Raw genomic sequence first — 23,172 nt, 5'->3', positions numbered from 1 at the left:
TGAGCAGAGATCAGGTCACCCAATGTCAATGATGCCTTGGGTTTATTAATTTGGTACAAGTTGTATTAGATGGCCTCTGAGGCCCATTTGAAGTCTGAAGTTCTGTGATCAGCAAGAGCTTATACTGTTTTGACATATCCTTTGAGCACTCAGTTACCTCTATGTCAAAATAAAACACCAGGACATTCTACTAATATTTGAATTAAAATGCATTATACAAGCAGTCTCTTTTTTCCCACCAGATCTATCAAATAGAAGATAAAGAGTTCCAGATTCTGAATCAGAACACCTGGGTTTAAATCCTGCCTCAGTCATGAATCATGTGATCTATGATAACAAGCCAATTTTCTGGGCCTTAATTTCCTCATCTGTATTGGACTAGATGATCTCTAAATCTATGATCTCATAATTACATTTTGAGTATTTTAAAATGTAATATGTTTTCATTCCCTTATGGCAGTGGGAGGGAAAGGGATGACCCAGAACTGCACTGGATAATTGGGGTCAGGCCAACCTTAAATTTATAATTTGCATCAGAAAAGCCACAAAGTGTATATAAACCAATGATTATATTTAGTTTCCTGTTTTGAAGGCAATGCCCGTGGTAAAAGGTCAACATTATTCAAGCCTTCTGGAAACAGCTGATTAGGTACCCTTAAAAAAGCCTTACCATACCTCCCACAGGCAGGCACACAGTCAGCACTTAATAAATACTTGTCAACTTAATTTGACACTTGTTTAGTTTCATGAACAATGTGTGGACACACAGTTATTTAAATCCGTGCATAGAATCAAAGGGTGTACTTTCTAGCGATTAGGGGAATAGAACTACATTAAAAGAAAGTTTCCTTTTATTCCTAGACCCACTCCTTGGACAAATTATACATTTATTCTTTACCTCGGTTTCTACACAGGCAAAGCATGAGCTTTAAGGTAAGCCTTGGGCATCTTTTGATAATTATAGTACAGCATGTCTTTACATCCTTGGAGGAAGATTTTTTGGGCTAAATATAAAACTGAGCTCAGTTCCAATCTTTGAGCTTGATGGTTTAGGCTCGGATTCTGTGGTTTCCAGACCTTGTAGGAGGAATTGTCAGTGGGGTACAGGTTGATCTAGATGGGCCTACTGTAAGGTCCCTTCCAAGTCTCCCATTCAATGTTTCTTCTGCAAATGTGTCTACTGCTCCAGTATGCTTCTTTTCCTTACTTTCCTCAGTCCTATGTCCCATGGAGATTCACACCATAGCACTGACCTCATTCTGAATTCCTCCCAAACATTCTGAGTCTGCTAACACACAGCTGCTGCTGGTATCATTTCTACTTCTCAGTCGATCCTCTGCCAAGCAGGATTTTAAAACTGTGTCTATACGCACAGACCAGTCCCTGCCATGGTGACCACTTCCACACCCAGCCAACTGCTATGGTAGTCTTTTGGAAAAGGCATTCATCCCCTGTAGTGTAAAACATAGAACTAACATATAAACTAGAGGGAACCCTGGCTTTTTAAGGGAGAAAATCGAAACTAAGAGTAAGGAAATGGTTTGCTCAAAGTCACACAGCCAGTTAGTGGCAGAGCCAGGACCAGAAGTCAGATCTCAATTCCTAACTCAGTGGCCTTTTCACTACACCACACTGACCACATGCAGAGCTACACAATTTCAGATCTGATGGACAGTAGAGGAGAGTCACAGATTGATCCTGCCTATGAGGAGAGACTATTCTGTCACTTGTCCACACTTCCTTTTTGTCATCTGTGCCTCCTACACCATTAAACCCCTTTTCAACAACTCTCAAATTAAATCCTCCTTTACCCTAACTCTCTTTTGCTGGGAAAAGCAATTCTAGATAGACATGAAACTGTCAGTTCTATGGGTCACTAGGAGTTTTTCCTCATCAAAACAGTGACAGTACCTATTTTCTATTACAGGGTGTCCCAGAAGTCTTAATGCAGTTTTAAGCTTTAAAAACTTCTTAAGCTAAAATAACTTTTTAAGCTTTAATAGCTTTGAACTGCACTAATGCTTTTGGGACATTTTTATCATTGAACTTTATTCATTTTCCCTTCCCACAAATAACATATTTCATACAACATATTCAACAAATAAATTTATTGTCTACCATGTATATAGAATTCACAGTGCTACATGCTGGAGAGAAATAAAACATGGTTTTAACCTTGAAGTAGCTTACAATCTATTAGGAGAGATAAGGGAAAGATTCAGGTAATTGAAATAATAGCTAGCCCTTATCTTGTGCTTTAAAGTTTACAAAGTCATTTACAAATATGATCCATGCAACAATCTTGACAGGTAGGTGCTATTATTATCTCCAGTTTAAAATGAGGAAACTGAGGCAATTATAGGTCAAATGAGTTGCCTGGGGACACACCACTATTAAGTATCTGAGTCAGGATGCAAACTCAGGTCTTCCTTACTCCAAGTTCAGTGCTGTATCCACTGTGCCACCTAGTACTTACTTCACAAACTGAACTAAAATATAAATTAGACTGTTACATATAGAAGGAGAAAGTGCTAAAGGTAAAGTTATGGGGGAGAAAGTATATCTAGCTAAGAATATCAGGTAGTCAGTCACATTACCATAATTCAGGGTTAAGAAGGACATAAATGATCACCTAATATGATCTAGTCCTGAAAAAGCCTTTGCTTGATGACCATTCCTGGAAGTGAACTCATGACCTTCTGAGGTAGCCCATTCCATTTCTGTTAAAAAGTTGACTATTAAAAAAAAAGTTTTGCTTTTGTCTTATTTTGTTTCTCTTTAGAATAGCCAGAATTTGTCTCTTCATAATACACATATATATTGCAATTAATTCTCCCCTCTGGGACCAGGAAGAACTCATGTAATTCCCTACTCTTATAACAAGTCTTCAAATACTTGAAGACAGATATTATGTCTGTACAGGCTTTGCCAGGCTAAGCATCTCTAGTTCTTTCAAACGTCTCTTAAATGGCTTCATGCAGGAGCCATACCTGAACTCGACCGTGAAGAAGACGGGAGAGATTTCAATTGGTATCATTTCTAAATGACCTCTTGGAATCTGAAATGTTAGCACTGAAAGGAACCTTGGTGCCCACTCAGTCTAAACTCCTCAATTTTTCAGATGAGGAAACTAAGACTCAGAGTACTTAAGTGTCTTGCCCAAGGTTACAGATTCCCTGTATAGTGGAATCAATACTAAACATACCAGCAAACTGTTCTCAGTAACTGATGACTATAACATTTTATTCTGATTTTGTAATTCTTTAACCTGACAGAGCCTTCCTGTAAGTGTCTTTAAGAAGCAAACCAAGTCTAGGGTACACCAGTTATTACAACTTTTTTTCTAGTCGGGGTGTCCAGGAAGTGCATTCCCCATTTGCAGTAGATTTTTCCTCCCTCTATCAGAAAGGCTTTCAAAAATATCAATTGTTTCTTCTGAGAGTGAGGAGTTGAACCCAAGTCCCAAAAAATACATTTTTACAGTCTTGGTAGGTAGAAGCTCTAAATTCAGTGATCTTTATACATCATCCTACCTCTTCAAAATTATCCCTAAATTATAATTTAGGAGGAAAATTCCTGTTCTTCAGCACTAGCCATTTTAGCAGCTTCATCAAAATTATAAGGAAGAAATAATTAACTTTTTACAAGCCTTTCTGAAAGAAGGAACAAAATGTAGTGCAAATTAGGAATGTATCTCCTGGGTACCCTAAATAGAAAAGAAAAAAAGTCATAATAACATGTCGTTTCTAGGCTCAGTTTGCTTCCTAGAGACTCTTAAAGAAAGCCCCAGTCAGGTTAAGGAATTACAACATCAGAATGAAATGTTACACTGTCATCAAATATTGAGGACTGTTTGTTAATGTTATGCTTAGCATTCACTCCACTCTGCAAGGAATATTTTGAGACCAGCTCTCCCATGCCATCTAAAGACAGAGGACAAGAATCAGGGGGCAATGGGTAAAAGTTGCAGGGAGGCATATTTCGCCTTCATGTGAGGAAAAACTTCCTAACAATTAGAGATATGCCAAAGTGGAATAGACTGCCTGGCAGCAAAGCAGATTTTCCCTTCATCAGATGGCTTCAAGTAAACCAGCTGTCCAGAATGTTGTAAAGTATATTTGTGTTCAGTTATAAGTTGGACTAAATAGCCTTTGAGATCTCTCCAAATGCTGATATTCTCTGGTTTTGTGATTCTGCAAAACTATTTTTATGTATAAATTTAAAAGAGTTGCTAAGTATTTATTTCAGTGGGATGAGTATTAAAGAATCATTCATAAGCTAAATTATTTATTATCCCATGCTTACATGAAGGATATGTGATTGCATCCATGTGGGGGAACTCCTAGAATGGGAACCCTCTCCCTTGATATAGATCACAACCCATTTATGACTTAGATCATAAGACTATCCATAGCTTTTAAGCCAGAAGGGAACTTAGATGTCATCTAGATCAATCTCTTCATTTGATAAAAGATAAAATTGAGTCCAGGGTCACATTGGTAGTGCCCAAGACTGGATACGATTCCTGATCTTTCTGAATCCAATACCCAGTTAGTGTAAAGCTAAAAATTCTGAATTTCAGTAAATACACTGAAGGCCTAAGGGAAAATGTTATTTTGCACCTAAGATAATCTACCTCTAGTGAATAATTTACATGACATTTCTGTAGAAATTTGAGCTTCACAAAGTAAATTTCTTATAGTCACCCCATAAGGTAGTTGCTTAATTAGTATTATTCTTAATTTGCAGACAAGGAAAAATTCACAGTTGAGAGATTAAGTGGCTTGTTTATGTTCATAGAAGGAAGTGGCAGAGCCAGAATATAAACCCAGTTGTTCTGACTTCAATTCCAACATTCTTTCCACTAGGATGCCTCATGGGTTCTTATTCACTTTAATGAAATTCTTTAAAAATATATCCAAAAACCATCATTATAGAAAGGTAGAAATAATATGTAAAATATAGGAAAAAATCATATGTTTAGTGCTGGAAGGGACCCCAAGAGGGCCTCTAGTCCAACTTATGAATAACGAAATCAAAATCCAGAAAGGGGATATAATTCACACAAGGTCATGGGTAGTGTCAGAGCCAGGATTTTAATCCAGGATTTAACCAAGACTCCCAGGCTCCTTCCACTGTACTTTACTGCCTCTCTTAATCCTCAATGACAAATTCCTTTAGGATTTGATGGCTGGCCTCAGAAAAATGACATTTTCCCAAATATTTCTCAAACATTTTTCCAAATATTATCACTTACTAAAACTTTTGGAGTCATGTGATAGGTGATTTCAGACATGTCTTCAACTAAGTGTACTTTTGCTATAAAGAAGCTGAACCTTAAGTGTATTCCACCTAAATGCTTAAGCAATGAATAACTGAGTAAAGTCTAAGACAGAATAATTTATTACTTTCAGAAGAGATATACTTTTCCAGTAACTGATATAATGCTTATATATTTCAGAAACTGAATGGATTAAAAGTAGTCCCATATTATACTTTATATGACAATCATCCCTGGAGGGATTTTTTGCATTAATTAAATAAGAGCCATTAAGAATCACTGTAGCATAGAGAATAGAGGGCCAGACCTGGACTCAGGAAGATGTGGGTTCAAGTCCTGCCTTTCCTACCTGCTATCCATGTGACTTTGACTAAGTCACTTAACCTCTCAAAGCCTCAGCCAGCTCTCAAAGACTATATAGTTACAGTGAATTGCGAATATGGAAAAGTTAGAAAGAGTTTTCATACCAGATGTTTCCCACATTAAAGAAATCATATGTCTAAACCAAAAATAAGAAACCCACACACACACACACAAAACACCCTTGAGTCCACCTTAATTTAATGCCTGTCTAACCCAAAATGACCCAACTTCATCTGTTAAAGAGATTTACCAAGAACACCTTTAAAAATTTAGTTGTTATTCTTGCTCTGAAAATACAACTATCTTTCTAACTCAGGAACAAAATATATGAAATGATGTGTAAGATAAAAAAGTTAGGTGCTTCCAACCATTGCAACCCCTATTATCCTTCATTAGTGTCGATTCATTGTGTCTGTGTGCAATCATCCAATTTCGCTATCTCTTTTTGTCAGGTATAGTTTCAAGAGTTTACGTAGGTTAGGCAAAGATTCTATTAGAAGTAATTTTGCTGAAAATTTCAGAAGTATCTTAACACATCAAAAAGAAAGAAAGAAAGAAAAATCAGCTCTCTAATGGCTAGAGTTTTAAGGCAGTTACTTAAAAAGTCAATATGGTCAAAGTACTACCCTCTTCCTCCTGCCCCCTCCTCCAAGAAGCCCAGACTAAATGATCTGTATTTCTTTTCTTTTTTGTCTGCTTTCTCATCACATGTCAAAGAGGAATAATCTAAGTCCCCAGGTGGACAGCACAGTACTCTACATTATTTCCACTATGTATTCTCCTAGGGAATTCTTTCATTCAGACAATTGCACAAAATTCCAAATGCCATCCATCTGTCTAGAACCACCTATAAGTACTGCAAAAGTCCCCCAAATAAAGGTATAGAGTATAAATTACTTTAGAGAGCCACTGGAATGTTGAAATAATAATGACCATCACTGTGAAATAGAAGTAGAGAAATATTTAAACCTGGTGAAAGAGTTTCTATCCCCCAAGGACCTTCAGAACTTCTCTTTCTAATAATGCCCCCCATGCATACATATCCTTGCTTACCTTGAAACTGGTCAGGTTTGCCACTATAAGAGAGACATATAAAAGCATTCACCCAATTTATTATTTGTTCCTAAGCTACATCAAGTTTATTGCGGGGAGGAAAAGAAAAGAAAACTTACCTAATGAGAAATTCAAATAGCTCAAGAGAAGAGGAGAACTTCCCCACCCAGCTCACCAAGCTCTAGCTGAGGAAAACAAAAATAATTTCTGTCTTGAAAGCTCCTGCCCATTCCCTCCCCATTTATGGCCAGAGACTATGCTATATATAGAATAGAGGGAGATCTTCTCCCCAAATTGACATCTACATAATAAATTCTAGAACTAATCTTAAGTAAAGCAGATCTTTCTGATTCCTAATTATTACAAATTTTCCCCCAAGTTGAACACAATTCAAAAAAGGGGAAGGATGGAAAGAAGAAAAATAAATCATTACCATACCCCCAACATACGTGTTCTTTCTTCCATAAAAGATTATAAGGGAAGGTAAGTTTCAGGGGCAAAAAAAAAGACAATTTTTAAAATTTTTTTAAACTTTTATTGTTAAATGTGAATTCACTGTTGAGTTTTAAGCCCTCTAAGCCAAATGTCAGTCCCTCTGATTTAGACACTGTGGTTCCCTGGCATGTAAAATGACACTCCTTGATGAGTCTTTAATGACTGTTTGAATTTCAATAAACATTATTGCCATTTGTTAAGCCATGTCAAACAAATAAAAAAAATCCCTCTGTGAATCAGAAGAGGGAGAGATTCCAATTTCTGGCCATAGTTTGCTGAATTCAAATGTTTTTCAAGTCATCAGTATTAGCATCACCTGATTTCATCCCACATTAGTTTGTGGGTTCTTTTTAAGAATTTTAACCAGTAAGATCCCCTAAACATCATGAAAATTATCTGTTATTTATAGCTGTTGTCACATACTGTATCTAAACAGAGACATACAGCATGTCCACATTTATATATGGCATGTATCCTGATATAAACAAAACAATTTGTACATTAAATAAATACATCTTAAGTGTCTATTAAATGCAAGGATAGCTAAAATATAACTCAGAATATGAGAAGTCCCTAAGAGGTACAAAGTACAATAAAATTTAAGAGAAAGATGTGCTTACTTCCAGGTGGGAAAACCATGGAGGAGGTGGTATCAGAATCATTCCTTGGAAGATAAGTGAGGGAACTCAGTGAATCTCTCTAATTTAGAACATAGACTCAAATTAGGAAATAATTTTTAAAAACGAGTCAGTCAAATTGATGTCACAAAAACTCACACACTAAAAGTACATGCATTTTATTTATAGAAAAGTTCTTCATTCTCTTGTTTGGAACCTATTTATTCTCATTTTAGATATGATTCTTATGAGTGTGGCTGTTTGGATCCTGATCCCATGGAAAATTAGATGTTTGGAAAGGACAGGCATAGGAAGAGAACTAGAAGATTTTGTGGAGAGGCAGCATGAACTCTGCACTGGGCATCAAGAAATTTGTTCTATTCCCAGCTCTACCACAAGCTGTGTGACCTTTATTAAGTCACATCGGGCCTTTGGATTTCTGGTTCATCACCCATATAATGAGGAGGTTGGACTATTTAAAGTCCCTTCCAGACCAGAGTCTATGATTCCTAAAGGGAGTTTACAGTCATGAAAGAAATAGGAATATGAGCTCAAAAATCACAGGCATCTGGGGCCACTTAGTGTAAAGGTAACATTAGATATTAATCATACATTTTTCCATGTTTAAATATCATCTGAAGTATGTTACTCTCTATCTATTGGATACATTTCTAAATCTTTTGTGAAATGTGGCATGGTGCAAAGCCATGTTATGATATTCAGTCAATCAACTAGGATTTAGTAAGTACATATTACGTGCCAGGTACTGTAACCTAGGCATATTTCCTTTTGAGAATTTCTATAATTGTGGAATAATTCTGTTTCTCAGTTTATCAATATACTTACTAGAGTTCATTATTCCATCAATGGAGCCAAGACCCCAATACCTATTTCATGTATAAAAAACTCCTTTTAAATATTTTTGGGGACAGACAATTTACAGCCTGATAAAAATGCCCAGATCTTATAGGCTTACCTGTAGTTCTTCTCACATTGATTGTAGTATAGCCTTAAACAAACAAAAAAGTGAGTTTTATCACTAAAGATTACACTTTTAAATCATCACTACTCCAATCTTTGTATTATCTTAGCCATGACAAGGGTTTTATCATAATAGCAAGAGTAGCAACTGCTTGGGTTTTTGTTAGGGATGGTGCTTGTTTTACTGGTCTAAGTGCTATTCTTTTGCCTTCAAGTAGGCCCACCTTAGTGGAATCTGGCATAACCCCTCCAGTTGCCAGATCTCTTGAAAGACTTTTGCTGGGTTTCTATGAATTATTTATATTTTTCACAGTAATAATGTCAATTTTGGTGGGTTTTTTTTTCCATTTTTGATCTGTCTTTATTTTGTGCCTTGTTATAATATTGTGGGTTTAAATAATCCTTGAAAAACTTGACTTCACACAAACAGCTGCTACAATATCTATAAGTTATTGATGTGTGTTCTTTAGGAGTGATAACTTCTGTTTTAAAATTGCATTCCCTTCTTTGCACATTTCTGTTTGATAAGGTCAAAGACTGCCAAATTACAATTTCACTGCCATTGACTAGGCTCTATCTCCATAGAAATTATTGCAAATTCGTACCATATTGTGTCCATTTGTTGTACTTCTTCCAGTTTCATGTAGAAATGTCTTTTTTGATGGGTTGTTTTAGTTGGTTCTCATACCAAACTTTCTGAAGTTTACTACTGGCTTCTGCACTAGAGCTTTTCACTATTTATTTTATTGTTCATATCTTCTGGGTAGATCCTCAGTTCTTCAGGGTCACATTCTATCCAGCCCTCCACCCAGGCAATCTTACCATCTGCAGGGCATGGGATACACACTTTCCTCCCACCTCCCCCTTTCAACCCGTTGCTCTAAGCATGGTAATAAAATCAATACTACTATTGCTTCTGAAAAAAAAAAAAGCATGTCAATTGTCTCCTCTACCAATCAACTTACTAGGCCTGTGATTTCCTAGAAAAAAAAAAATTCCTTTCCTAAAAACAACTCTTATTTGCTGTCTCTCACTACTGAAATGGAAGCTTCCTGAGGGCAGGGACTGTCTCTGTATTTCCAGAAGATAACACAGGACTTGGTACATAGTAAATGTCTAAAAATACATTCATTCATATATGTGTATTTCATATAGAGAAATATATCAGATATGCATATTTAGCGTAAATGAGTAGATGTGTGTATATGTATGTATATGCATATACATATGCACACGTGCTTAAATACAAAGATATTTATACATTTAAATATATGTATAGTATATAGACTGTATCTATATATGTATATTATACACTAATGCACTCTGCCAGTGTTTCATCGTCTAAGTATTATTTTAGCTCTGAATTCTCAAAGACTTCAAGCAGACTTCCGGTTAAAATAGGCTTAGCCAAATCCAGCTTCCCTTACAAACACCACAGCAAAGATTTAAAAGGGTACTAGATGAAGTCATAGGCAATAAGACCAAAAGGAAAATGAATAAGCTCTTCGTTCAATCCAGGACTGCACAAGGCGATAAACTGAAACCTCTGGGTGCTCTGAGGAGAGATGTGCCATATTGTTGTTCATCCTTCATTTTCAAAGAGGACCAAAGACATCATGTAGGTGATGTCTGGACTTACACATAAATTGGATTTAAGTGAGGAAGAATTGCCCAAAGTTGTCAGCCTCACTTTCTCTTCCAGAGTCAAAGTCTAGTGGTAAGACAAAAGTGAAGATGACTACAGATGGCCTGGGATGCAGTGAATGACCTTGGTGTCTCCAATGTCTGATCAAGCTCTAAGCACTCCACAGCACCTGCGTTTCAGCTGCCTTCATGGTCATTGAAACAAGAATTCTCAAACACCCATAGCACCAGGCGAAGTCTTCACACGCTTGATGTAGACATCCTCCTAACTCACAGAGAGGTCTGAGGCCTGTCAGGTGCCCCCAACCTGATTTTGCCCATCTGCTAAGATGGTTTTACTGGGGTATAGCTACTGTGTATGCTACAGATTCTTGGCGCCATAGGTGAGAGTTGGGTGATAGGTGGACACCAAAGGTGAATGAGTAACCCTGAAAGGGTCTTGGCAAGCCCTCAAACTAAAGGTGCTAGTCCTGCCTGAATACCTACTACACTGCATGTACCATAAAAGCCTGAAATCCTCACCATTTCTAGTATAGGGATCTTAAGTCAGTAGGAGCTTGGCCCTGACCAATCATAGACAGCAGAAAATGAAGCCAAATCCCACTATGTCAATACACAAAGAAACCAATTGGTTACACCAATACAGTGTGAGAATATTTCAGGGCTCTCCAAGAAGCCTAAAGCAATTCATCTCTTGGTAAGTAGCTGTCCAAAGAAATGTAGAGGCACCTGGGGGAAAGGGGATAGATGCGAAGAGAGGAAGGAAAACCAAAGAACTTGAAAACCAGAATGATCTCCAATATCTAGTTGGTTGGTTGGCTGTTGTCCTTCATTATCAAAAAAGACCAAAATGACATCACTATGTAAGAGTCAAGGTATAGTATGTCCGACTATGGCTGATCAGATCAATATGAGCTCAGAAGGCTTTACCACAAGTTGGGCACAAGTAGTCTGTATGAATACTTGGAATGGAAATGTCTCTAAAATTGCATATCTCACCTTTCTTTTGAGGTACTGCAATTCTGCTTTGCTCATAGAGCACAGTGCCTTCTTTGATGCAGGCACACCATGCTTTGCCAGTGTCTCCCATGTCACATAATAGACACCATAGTTCTTCAGAGAGATCTTGAGAGTATCCTTGTATTGCTTCTTCTGACAACCATATAAGTACCTACCTTGTGTGAGTTCCAGCAAAATAGTCTTTTAGGCAAATTTACATTTGGCCAGCCCATTGGAGCTACAATCTCTGCAGTGGAGTTTGAATTCTTGGCAGTTTAGCTCAAGAAAAAACTTAAGTGTCAGTACTCTATCTTGCCAGGTGATCTTCAGAATCTTCCTAGGACAATTCAAACAGAAGTGATTCAGTTTCCTGGCATAATGCTGGTAGACTGTCCAGGTTTCAGAGGCATATGACAATGAGGTCAGCACAATGGCTCTGTAGAATTTCAGTTTAGTAAGTAGTCTTCTCTCACACACTTTCCTTTGGAGTCTCCCAAACACTGAGCTAGCTCTGGTAATATGTGCATCAACCTCATCATCTCTGTGTACATCTCTAGAAAGTATACTGAACCAGAACAAGTGAACTTATCAACAATATTCAATATTTCTCCATTTGCTATAACCAAAGATTTCACATATGGGTGGTGTGGTGCTGGCTGGTGGAGAACCTTTGTTTTCTTGGTGTTGATTGTTAGGCCAAAATTAGCACAAGCAGCATAGAATCAATCAATATTTGTTACATCTCAGCTTCAGAGGCTATATTGAGTACACGATCATCTGTGAACAAAAAATCATGCACCAACTCCCCCTCCACTTTAGTCTTGGCTTGTAGCCTTTTCAAGTTAATTAATTTACCATCAGTGCAGTAGCTGACCTTCATACCATTTTCATCCTCCCACCATGACAAACCCTAATGAGGCAAAAAAAATTTTATGAAGACCTTTATCATCAATGTACTGAAAAAGGTGACATTAATGCAAGAGTAGGCACAAACTACCAGACATGGCAGGGAGTCCTTGGGAGGAATGTAACTGGAAACAGCAATAGCCACTTACTACTGAAGATTTATGCATTTCATGACGTCCTTATCACGAACAATGACTCCCATTGATCTAAATGCAATTAAACTTCGTGAACGTACCCTCATGGAAAACATTGGCATTTAATAGACTATGTTACTGTAAGAAGAAGAGACAGGACATGAGAGTGATGAAGGTGATGTGTGGCACAGGGTGCTGGACTGATCATAGACTTGTCCTCTCCAAGCTAAAATATTCACATGCAACCAAAGCAGCAGTCATAAGGCAAAAGGACTACCAGAAGACAATGTCAACAGAATAGAGCACTTTTCAGAGCAGGAACAATTCATTGCTAACTGTGTGCTAAGTCAGAGTTGGCAACAGTGGAGCAGAAAAAGAGTGGGCAGCTTTCAGAGATTTGGTGTACAGCACCACATTTACTCATCTCGGCCAGAACACTTGCAAACATCAAGATTGGTTTGATATGGTGGGAGCATATGCAGTAATGATGGCGGCATGGTGCTTTCCCACAAGTGGCAATCACATTTTCATAAGTCTGTTGTTTATTCCTTTTGGTAGGCATACAAACTTGTTGACTAATTTAGTTTTGATTGCAAAAACTATGCCAGCTTCATGGTGCAACTCATCACTGTAGCTATTCAAAAAAAAAAAGTGTACCTAGCTCTGGCTTCAGTAAGCAGGCCTTCATTTGCCAGCCTTGTTTCACTCAAGGCTGCTATTTGTATCTGATACCTGCTGAGCTGTCTCACAAGAGCTGTTCATCTTTCAGGTCTACCGGGTTTCGTGTTGCCCATAAGTATGCACACATTCCATGTACTGATGGGGGGTGGAATCATCTTCACAAAAGTTTTTGTACTCTTTCTGTATTTCAACCACAAGGTGGGATCCCCACCTGCCACAGTAAGCAGGCCAGGGTTGGGTGCCACAGACAATTTTTAGGGCACCTTTTCTAGCCCCTGCCTCACATCAGGAGGTGAGCAATGTGGTCTTTAAAAAAGCTGCTCAGTCACCTAGGGAGCTGCCAAATCCTACTGCTGCTTCCAATGAGAAGATGATCCTATGGCCTGGGAAGCATATGTGCAGAATTGTGACTATAGTTTCCAGTGTATCCACACTTGCTGCTTTGTCACTTGCCTGTTGCCACAAGACTTTGAAATAGGTAAAAATGGTAAAATGGTATAGGTGATGTCTTTCGATGGGTGCATAAATTGGGCTTAACTGAAGTCAAGTTGCACAAAGTTGTGGGCTTCACTCTCTTCCAGAATCATTAAAGTCCATTGGCAACACAAAGCCAAGGCTACTGGTAATAGCTGAGGATGCAGTGAATGACCTTGGTGTCTTCGATGTCTAAACCAAGCTCTACATATTCCATAGCACATACTTGAGCTGCCTTCATGTCCACTGGAACAAACTATTCTCATCCATCCACTGAACAAGCTACAGCTTCTTGGAGCCACAAGTGAGAGTTGAGTGAATCAGGTGGACACCAAAGGTGGATGAGCAGCCCTGAAAAGGACTTGGAAGCCTTCACACCAGAGGTACTAGTCTTTTCTGAACATACTCTACACCCCAACACCTAGCTAAATATTATCAGGGCCATAGTAAAGTTTGGGCCACCAAGAAAGGCAGAATCAAGATAATGGAGCAGAAGGCAAGGACCCGTCCCAGCCACCACAACCAGAACTGTGACAAGGAAACAGCAGCAACATCCTGACTTCAAAGGAAATAGAACTAGTCTGGGACTGTCCAACTCATCCCAGAATTCAAGAAGAGTTGGATCCTGGCCCTGGTACAAAGTTCCAATACAGGAACTGAAGCTGAAGGTGTAAGTAATCAGAAGGAAACTCTGAATATAATGAAGAATTATTATCATTTAAGAAAAGTTCAAGAGGTAACCTCAGAGATTAACACATTACAAGTAGAGTATCAGAATAAAAGGACAGTTTGACTTCAAGGACTCCAACACTGGATGGAAGAAATGAAGTAAGAAGTAAAAAAAATGACATTAAAACTCAAGAAAAAAATTAAAATAGAAAAAACAGCTTAGATCAGAAATTGAAAAACCCTCTATAAATAACAGGGTCCCTGAAAAATAGAATGGAGAAAAGTACAACTCAATATCTCGGTGAAAAAACTAGAAATTTTAGAACAAATTAAAAAAAAAAGCTAGGGCAAAATGTAAGATATCTACTCTCAAAAAAAAAAAACTGACCTAGAAAACAAGTGAAGGAGAAAAAAAATTTAAGAGCCATTAGACTCCCTCGAAACCACAGCAAAAAAAAAGAATTTGTTTCAAGAAATTATAAAGGAAAATGACCACATCTATTAGAACCAGGGTTCAAAGTAAAAATAGAAGGAACAAACTGATCATGTCCAAAAAGAAACCCCAAACTTCTGAAAATACCCAGAAATGTCTTGGTCAAAATATAGAACTTCAAGGTCAAAGAAAAGTTACTGTTAGCAACCAGAAAGAGGTTAAATACGAAGAAAAAAGCAATTAGAATCACCCAAAACCATACAGAAACTGCTATGGAGGAGAGCAAGTCTTAGAATATGATATTCCAAAAGGAAAAAACAGTGTGGAAAGAGGAAATGAAACTAATCTGTAAAGGCTCCAATACCACTTCAACTAATATGATCACAAAGGCCCAGAGATGACTGAATCAATTAATAAAAAGTATGAACTGTACGAATAAGTCCTTAATATCACAAAAGAAACATTCAGATCGGATAAAAGAATTAGATGGACCTCTGTGCCAGTGTATAAAAATATCCGTTAGTCTAGCAGTGAGCCAGTCTAATGATATAAGAATTACAGTTCAGAGGATCAAAGAACTGGAGGAAATTGCTAGATTGTACCCTCCTATCTTTGTCCTCAAGTTTGTGCCCACTCTTCCCATAGATTTCATGTATTTTGTGGGAGACAGTGGTCCAGATTTGGGGGTGGAGAGAAGGATATGGTCTTAGTAAATGACTTTTCTAAAAGCTAATTGAGGCCCCTGGTTGATTATTAACAGGAAGGAGAGAGCTCTTGAGTGACAGTACTAGAAACCCAGAACCTCAGGATTGTCCCTAGAACTCTGAGAATGGTAACAACTAACCCTCTGGGGACTCAGCCTTCCAACACAAGTGAGAATTGGGAAAGTAGCCTCTGAGTAGGTGCTGAAATTGGAATAGGGGACTTTGAAGTATGCCTGATGAAAAAACCAGAACTGGTTAGAGTCTTTGAAACCACCACCACAAGAGATGAGAAAATCATAGAAAGGTAAAATGCATCTTACCTGGAGCAGCTAGGTGGTACACTAGGCCTGGAGTCAGGAGGATCTGAGTTCTAATGTGACCTCAGACACTTACTAGCTGTGTGATCCTGGGCAAGTCATTTAACCCTGTTTGCCTCAGTTTTCTCATCTGCAAAATAGCTGGAGAAGGAAATGGCAAACAACTCCATCATCTTTGCCAAGAAAACCTCAAATGGGGTCACAAAGAGTCAGATGCAACTGAAATGACTGAACAACAACAAAAATGCATTTAAGCAATTAAAAAATGGTTAAATGATAATAGAGGAAAAGGAACGATTGTCTCTTCAGAAACCCATTGTCTTCAAGAGAAAAAAGACAAGAGCAAGATTGGGGGTGGGGGAGTATGACAGTAAAGCAATAATAACAACGCAGATGACAATCGTCAAAATGCCTGTGTAGCTCTGCATCACAAAGTATGAGACTCTCCACATAGAAGGTAGAAGAAGCAAACCATTCACTCAGGCACCAGAGAACCACATTCCATAGCCAAATGCTCAGCTCCCACAACCAGTCAGTTCACTTCATCATAACAGCAAGGAACCCAAATCATTCAATACACAATATAACAACCCAGACCCTCACCATCCCAAAACCCCTCCCACCCCCTGCTGGGGTCTTCCCCAAAACAAACTCTCAGCACAGCCAAGTCAGCCAGCTCAGCTCCAACAACCACAGGGGGCGGGGGGGGGGGTGTCCCGGTATTGGCAGCCACATGTCTCTCTCCCTCAGCATTTCCTGTGACATAATTTCCTTTTCCTGTCATGAAGCTCCTCCCATCACATATGTCTTGGGCTTCCTGTGATGTAAGCATGTCACATGGCCTATTAATGGGTGGGAAAGATCTTCAAATCTAATTGCTATGACAGGGAGAGGGTAGTTTTGTTCAATTTTGTTGACTTTAAGGGAGGAAAGAAAAGAGAATGAAAACAGAACTCTGGGGGGAAAAAGAGGAAGAGGGTAGAACTTAACATTTCTCACAACTGAGGTGCACCAGAAGTAAAAAATAAAAAAAGATGGGAATAGGAAAAATAAGCATCTCATGAAACTTAATTTATCTTTTTCATTTTATTTTATTTTTCAATTAAAAGCCATTTATTTCCTGTCTTTCCTAACCCTATAAACATGTAACAAAAAAGCATTGTCAAGCAAACATTCCAGAACTATGGAGATATTAGACCTCATAATTTTTCCTAAGAGTGACCCTATTTTCATCTAGTCCAAGGTATTTCTAACAACAATGCTGCTTGCAGCTATTGTGGAGATGTAAGGCCAATAACACCAGCACGGGCGGGGGTTGGGGGGGGTGCCCTGCTAGCACAGGTTCTTTGATCTGCATTTCTAAGAAAAGCAACTTTAAGGGGTTTACAGTCTCACTTCAAACATACATATATCATTCACTTAGTTCAGGGGGGAAAGTCAGCACCCTGAACTTCAGAGAAAACACAAACAGAAATTACAAGCAGAAATTATATAAACAGAGCAAATAACACAAATCAGTAGACAGGGCTTCTGTCTATCCATAGCAATACATATATAGTTACCAGAAAGAGAAGCACCAACATCTGGGTTTTCAGAGCTGGAGGGGGATCCTTAACAGCTACCCAAAGTCTCATCTGGCAAAATCACAGGAATGCTCTTCCAATGAATGAGCCCCCAAAACAAAATGCTAATGTCAGAGTATGTATATATATATATATATATATATACATATATATATATATACACACATACATACATACATACATACACACACATATATACTTCTTCAGGGTCAGTCAACAGTGTGCGTCACAACCATGTGACTCGAACTCATGTGACTTAGGCTTTCTTGTGACTTAAGCAGGTCATTAAAAACTCTTGATTAATCAAAGACTCTTGATTCAAACAAAGGCAAGTCTCAATCAAAGGCTTAGTGCTGAGAAGAACTAGAACTCCAAAAGAAAAAAGAACAAAACAAAAAGTCCCACTTTGCTTGCCATTACAGCATTTCATGTCTTTCATGGTTGGCTGAGTGAGTATACATCCCCAATGTACCAGTTTCAGAACCTTATTTGTTGTTCTGCAATATATATGATATTTTTACACTGATCAGAGTAGTAAAGGTTATTTGGGAAGCTTTTATCAGTCCAACCACCTTTGTGCCTTTGTTTTTCAAAATAATAATAATAAGCTAGCATTTACAAAGTGTTTTTTAAGTAGTATCTCAATTGATTTTCATAACACTAGGAGATAGGTGCTATTATTATCCCCATTTTACAGATAAGGAAACTGAGGTAGGGAGAGGTTAAGTAACTTGTTCAGGGTCACACAGCTAGTAAGTATATGGGAGAGGATTTGAACTCGAGTCTTCTTGACTCTAGGTCCAAAGTTCTATCCACTATGTCAGCTAGCTGCCTCAAAAGAAAGAGTCTTAGTACACTCTCCCGGCTCCCTGGATATATGACTTTTTTTAAGCTAGTTTGGCTCAGATTAAACTGTACCCATCCATCATAGTTCTAGAATTCGAAGAGGCCTGAGAAATCACTGGAGTCCAATGCCTTCACTTTGCAGATGAGAAAGCAATGGCCCCTGACTATATGATTTATATCAAGTTGTTTTAAGTAATCTTTCGCCAATTCTTTTCTTATTCAAACTGTGTAGCTGTTTTATTTAATCTGTCCCTCCATCCCCAACCCTGTCTTTAAGCCCATATCTATCATAGTTGACATTTTCAGTAAAAACTGAACTTTTTAAAAATTCCTCAAACATTAGGCATCTGCCTTTCTACCTCTTATGAGGTAGAACTTTCTATATGCCATTATCAATTGCTTTTTTGTTTGTTTGTTTCTTAAGGAACTACATTCCATTTTCAACTGACCTGATGTCTTATGGGAACCAAGGTCCAGACAGCAAAGTTCAGGACATGCCTGGGAATAGAGCCCTTGTGGGCAATAGAAGCTCTAGTACCAGTGTCCTTTTATGCCCTAAATCAATAAAACTTTTATAACCGCATCTCCCTCTTAATCTTAACAAAGTGAACTTGGTGAAGGGGAAACATAGATCTTCCTTCCAAATGGCAAAGTCAAGACACTATTAGTGAGCCTGCTCTTAGGCACTGAGCAATGGCTATGTAATGGCGCCTGAAATTTTTTCCATTTTTATAAATCAAAACAGAGCTTGTTGCTAAGTCCTCTAAGGTTCAAACACGCTTTAAAACAGACATCATGTTTACAGTCTGTTTTGTATGCATGACCTCCTTGCTATTCTTCAAGGAGATGAGGGTATTGGGTTCAGCATGCCTGGACAACCTGTCTTTGCAGCTACATTTAGCTGTACTTACATCTGAGAAGAAAGTTTCCTGGCTTGTGTAGGTCAGCAAGACCCGTCATGGAAGACACAGTGTGATCCTACAAAGTTGTCTTAGGTAAATGCGACACTAGGAACAGAGGCCCAGAGATTGACAGGGATCCCAGGTCAAAGGTGAAGGTTTGTGTTATTCTTTTCCATTCGTTCTTACAGCATTACAGTGGCAATACATCAGCTCTGCTCCTTGTTAAAATTTAAGATTATATTGAAGAGACAACTGTAAGAAATAAAAAACTGACTAAGATTCCAGATCATGTTTTACATTCCTGAATAGATGTGTGTGCCAGGTAACTTCAAACACTTGCTTAGAGATTAGTAATGGCATCTTAAAAGTGCCCAGAATTATGCTTTGCTCAGAGTAAGTATTCAATAATAGGATCACAGATCCAGAGCAACAGTCTATGAAACTGGGGTCCATGAACTCTAAACTATATAGATGATAGATAACTATATTTCAATGTAATTGGTTTCCTTCATAATCCTAAGTAATTTATTTATGTATTCAAAAACATTATTCTAAGGAGTCCATAGATTTCACCAAACTTACAAAAAAGCCCATGACCAGGAAAAAAAAAAAAAAAAGTTTAATCACCCTGGATCTTGGGCGAGAAGGGACTTCTAAGGTAATCTAGTCTAACTCCCTCCTTTTGCGAATGAAGGAATTGAGTACCAGTTAATTTATATGACTTGCCCAAGGTAAGAAAATTATCAAGGAGAAAGAACTAGAATTCAAACCCCGGTCCTGTGATTCCAAGTTCATTTCTCCTTCTACACTGCTTATTCATTATTGATTTGATTTTTATTTGAAAGCATGAAATACTTTCTCATGTAGATTCAGCTCACATGATTTAGCCCCACATATCAGTAGGTTTGTAATCCTTTCTTAAATTTGAATTCATTTCTAGGTAGCTTTAATCTGTCAGAAGTATGGTTGGAGGAGGCAACTGTTCCTGTAGGATCATGGCTTAGTGAGAAGGTACATTACTGCATGTAAACAATTTGACCAGCTGTCTGGTTCAGGGCAGGATTTAGGAAGCAGGACCCAGGAAGCAAACAGAACGTGCCAAGAAAAAATTTGAGTTTGAAAATGCTTAATGGCTCAAGATTATAACCAACATAATCTTGGGAGCATGTGCTATAAATGTGGCAATTATAACATAATGGAAATGGAATGAGGGTTTAAGAGCTCATGCCACTGGCACCAGGAACTGTCAAAGGCAGAGTCCTAGGCAAACCACTTATGACCTTAAGTGTGGGAAGGAGACCAAAATACTATGGGTTCTCTCAGCAGATTAAGCTGCAAAATGTCAGGTCTGGGCTGAGTGATTAGGAGCCTTAGAGATCATATATTCCAAGAGGAAACTAAGGTCCAAAGGAATCAAGTTATTTGCCCAAAGTCACAGAACAGAGTAGGGTTAGAAACCAGTTCTCCTTGGTCTCAGCTCGGTGCCTGTTCCTCTTCTAATATTTAGAAGTTTATTTTATATATTTAATAAGTAATATTTAAAAGTTAAAAGAGATATTTTATATTTAAAAGTCATGACTTCTTAGGTATCAAAGCCCTGACTTCCACATGCATATTTTAGATAATCAACCCCCCTCATTTCCCTTCCCTCAAAACAATATAATTGCATTAATTATCTCCCAAGAAATGTTTCGCTACATCTTACAAAATCGTTGTTACAGAGATTTATTATTTTTCCTATAAAACATACTCTCATTTTATTCCTGGGAAAAGTTAAAAAACTATATAATCTTTATGTCAAAGGTTTCCCCCTGACACAAAGGACCCCAGAATATAGGGGGAACTTCCCATTTCTGGCTTGTTGACAAAAGATCAATTTCAGTACCTAATATATCCCAGGGGCAGTCAATTCCCTCCATAAGCATTTACAGTAATTAGGCTCAAAACACAATTTCATTTACAAGCTAACAAAAATATTATTTATGTTTGAGTTGTTAAATATAAAGGCACCTTCCAATGAGCACATTTTACTTTTAAAATCTGTACAGCCTCAAAGACTTAGTGCTTCCCTGGTAGAGTTCTAAAAGGCTTGGCCAGGCTTTGCTCCTCCATCCTAGTGTTTCTTTCCATTCTCCCACTATAATTCCGCACAGTTCTCACCTCTCACTTCCTCAGGAAACATCTCTTGTCATTGTTCTATGCTGCTATCCTCCACAGCCCTCCCTCTTGAAGCTCTTTGTAGTTCTTAGTACGTAGTGATCATTTTTGTTACCTGTCTCACTCATTATCCTCCACAAACCAGCATCCTGCCTCTGCTCTTCCCTCCTGGAGCTCTCTGAGATCCTAGGAGGAAGTGGCTTGATATGATCCTATCACTCTCAACCTTCAGTAGATGGCATTCTGCCATTTCAGTGGGCACCAGTTCTTCAACCACTACCCAAAATAGGAAGAACATTCAACCAAAAAGACACCTCCATTTTTCTTAAATCATATTTTGGACGCAATCCTCATGCCTTCATGCAATCCTCATATAAAACAGGTTTCTGGGACACTCTGGGGATAGTGTTCACCTCATCACGAGCAAGTCTCAGTATCCAAGTCCATGTAGGTTCACAGTGTCTCATTGCCTCCTTTCTCCGCCAAGGCCCTGATGCTATGGTGGATCTCCCTTTGTAAAAGCACTTACCTCAAGAGGAACATTCTGTCTGTCCAAGACTGAACATCCATCACCAGATTTTTCTCAGGGCAGTGGCCCAAGTAATACAAATTACCTGGAGCTGCTTCCAGAAACATCTTGAAAACAGTGAAGGTAGAGAGAGTTTTGTAGTTCCTACTCCAACTGGAAAAGATTAAATTAATGAAAAGGTGGTTTACATTCAACTCTATATGTACAAGTGAGAAAAGCTTTGTCAAATAAGAACTTAAGAATAGAGTGCAACCATACAAATTTGCATTAAATATTTTTTAGCAAATAATGGAAAGGACAGAGATAAAACTCTGTCTAGTCCTGTCTGAATTGTGACAAATTTCCAAACAATGTCATTTTAGCATAATTTGCTTCTGAATATCAAAACTTTTTAATTCTGCTTTTTTAATTTGGAAACTACATCCTATGTAAATGGAAATAATTTTGAACTAGAAAACATAAATCTCTAAGCAATATCAATACTGTTTAGGATTAGGTGGATCCATGTATTTGTTTTAACCTTTTCTTTAACTAGCACTCTGTAAACTGTTGTGGCAACAAAGCATTTCAACAGCCTGGCTGGTTTATTTGACTTTTCTCCACTAGATGGAGCCACAAACCATCACAATCGTTTTTCATTTTTCTTTAGTTGATCACTCTTTTAACAACATTCAGTAACGTTTTCGAGGAAACTTTTCCAAAAAAGTAACAGATACAAGATGGACAGAAAGCCAGCCTCAGGGTTTACATGGGGTTTTCAACACATGCTGGCCGTGTGACTCAGGACAATTTACTTAATCTCTCAATACCCCCAAGCAACTCTCTGAAACTCTCAACTGTAGTACAGGTGGTAGTGAGAATGTCCCCACCTGGTTTCCCAGTTTTCACTGATCCAAAAGAAAATAAATGTGATGAGAATTTATATTTTAAAAACCTTAGGATTCCTCTGGGGGTGGAGCCAAGATGGTAGAGTAAAAGCAGAGACTTGCTTGAGCTCTCCCCCAAACTCCTCCAAGTACCTGTAAAAAATGACTCTAAATAAATCCTACAGCAGCAGAACCTACAAAATGACAGAGTGAAACAAATTTCTGGGCCAAGTCAACCTGGGAGGTTGACAGGAAAGATCTGTTGCACAGGACTGGGAGAGGGGTGCAGTCCAGCATTGGCCACGCAGTCACAGATGGGGCAGAGCATGAATCAGGAGACTGAATCACTGGCAACTGCAGCAGTTTCTAGACTTCTCAACCCCAAAAGATAACTTCTCAATGCCGAAGACAACTTAGAAGGTCAGTAGGAAAAGTCTATCACACCTGTGTGAGACAGGAACGTGGTCTAGCCCTAGCCCCAGCCCCAGGGTAGTGGCAGTAGTGGCGGCAGAGGTAGAGTCTGAGTAGAGGCTGCTTC

General features: G+C 38.4%; 1 protein-coding gene across 1 annotated transcript in view; it reads right to left on the bottom strand.

Moving 5' to 3' along the window:
• Positions 1–6,900, bottom strand: part of MYOM2 (myomesin 2) — a 157,457-nt gene extending 150,557 nt beyond the window's left edge. The window contains exon 1 of the mRNA XM_036748309.1: positions 6,817–6,900. The gene's annotated coding sequence lies outside the window, so the exon portion shown is untranslated. The remainder of the gene's footprint in view (positions 1–6,816) is intronic.
• Between the last annotated feature and the right edge of the window lie 16,272 nt (positions 6,901–23,172).

The sequence above is a fragment of the Trichosurus vulpecula genome, chromosome 3, assembly GCF_011100635.1.
Source record: "Trichosurus vulpecula isolate mTriVul1 chromosome 3, mTriVul1.pri, whole genome shotgun sequence".
NCBI classification, from domain to species: Eukaryota; Metazoa; Chordata; class Mammalia; order Diprotodontia; family Phalangeridae; genus Trichosurus; species Trichosurus vulpecula.
This window is presented reverse-complemented; position numbering and strand designations above follow the sequence as displayed.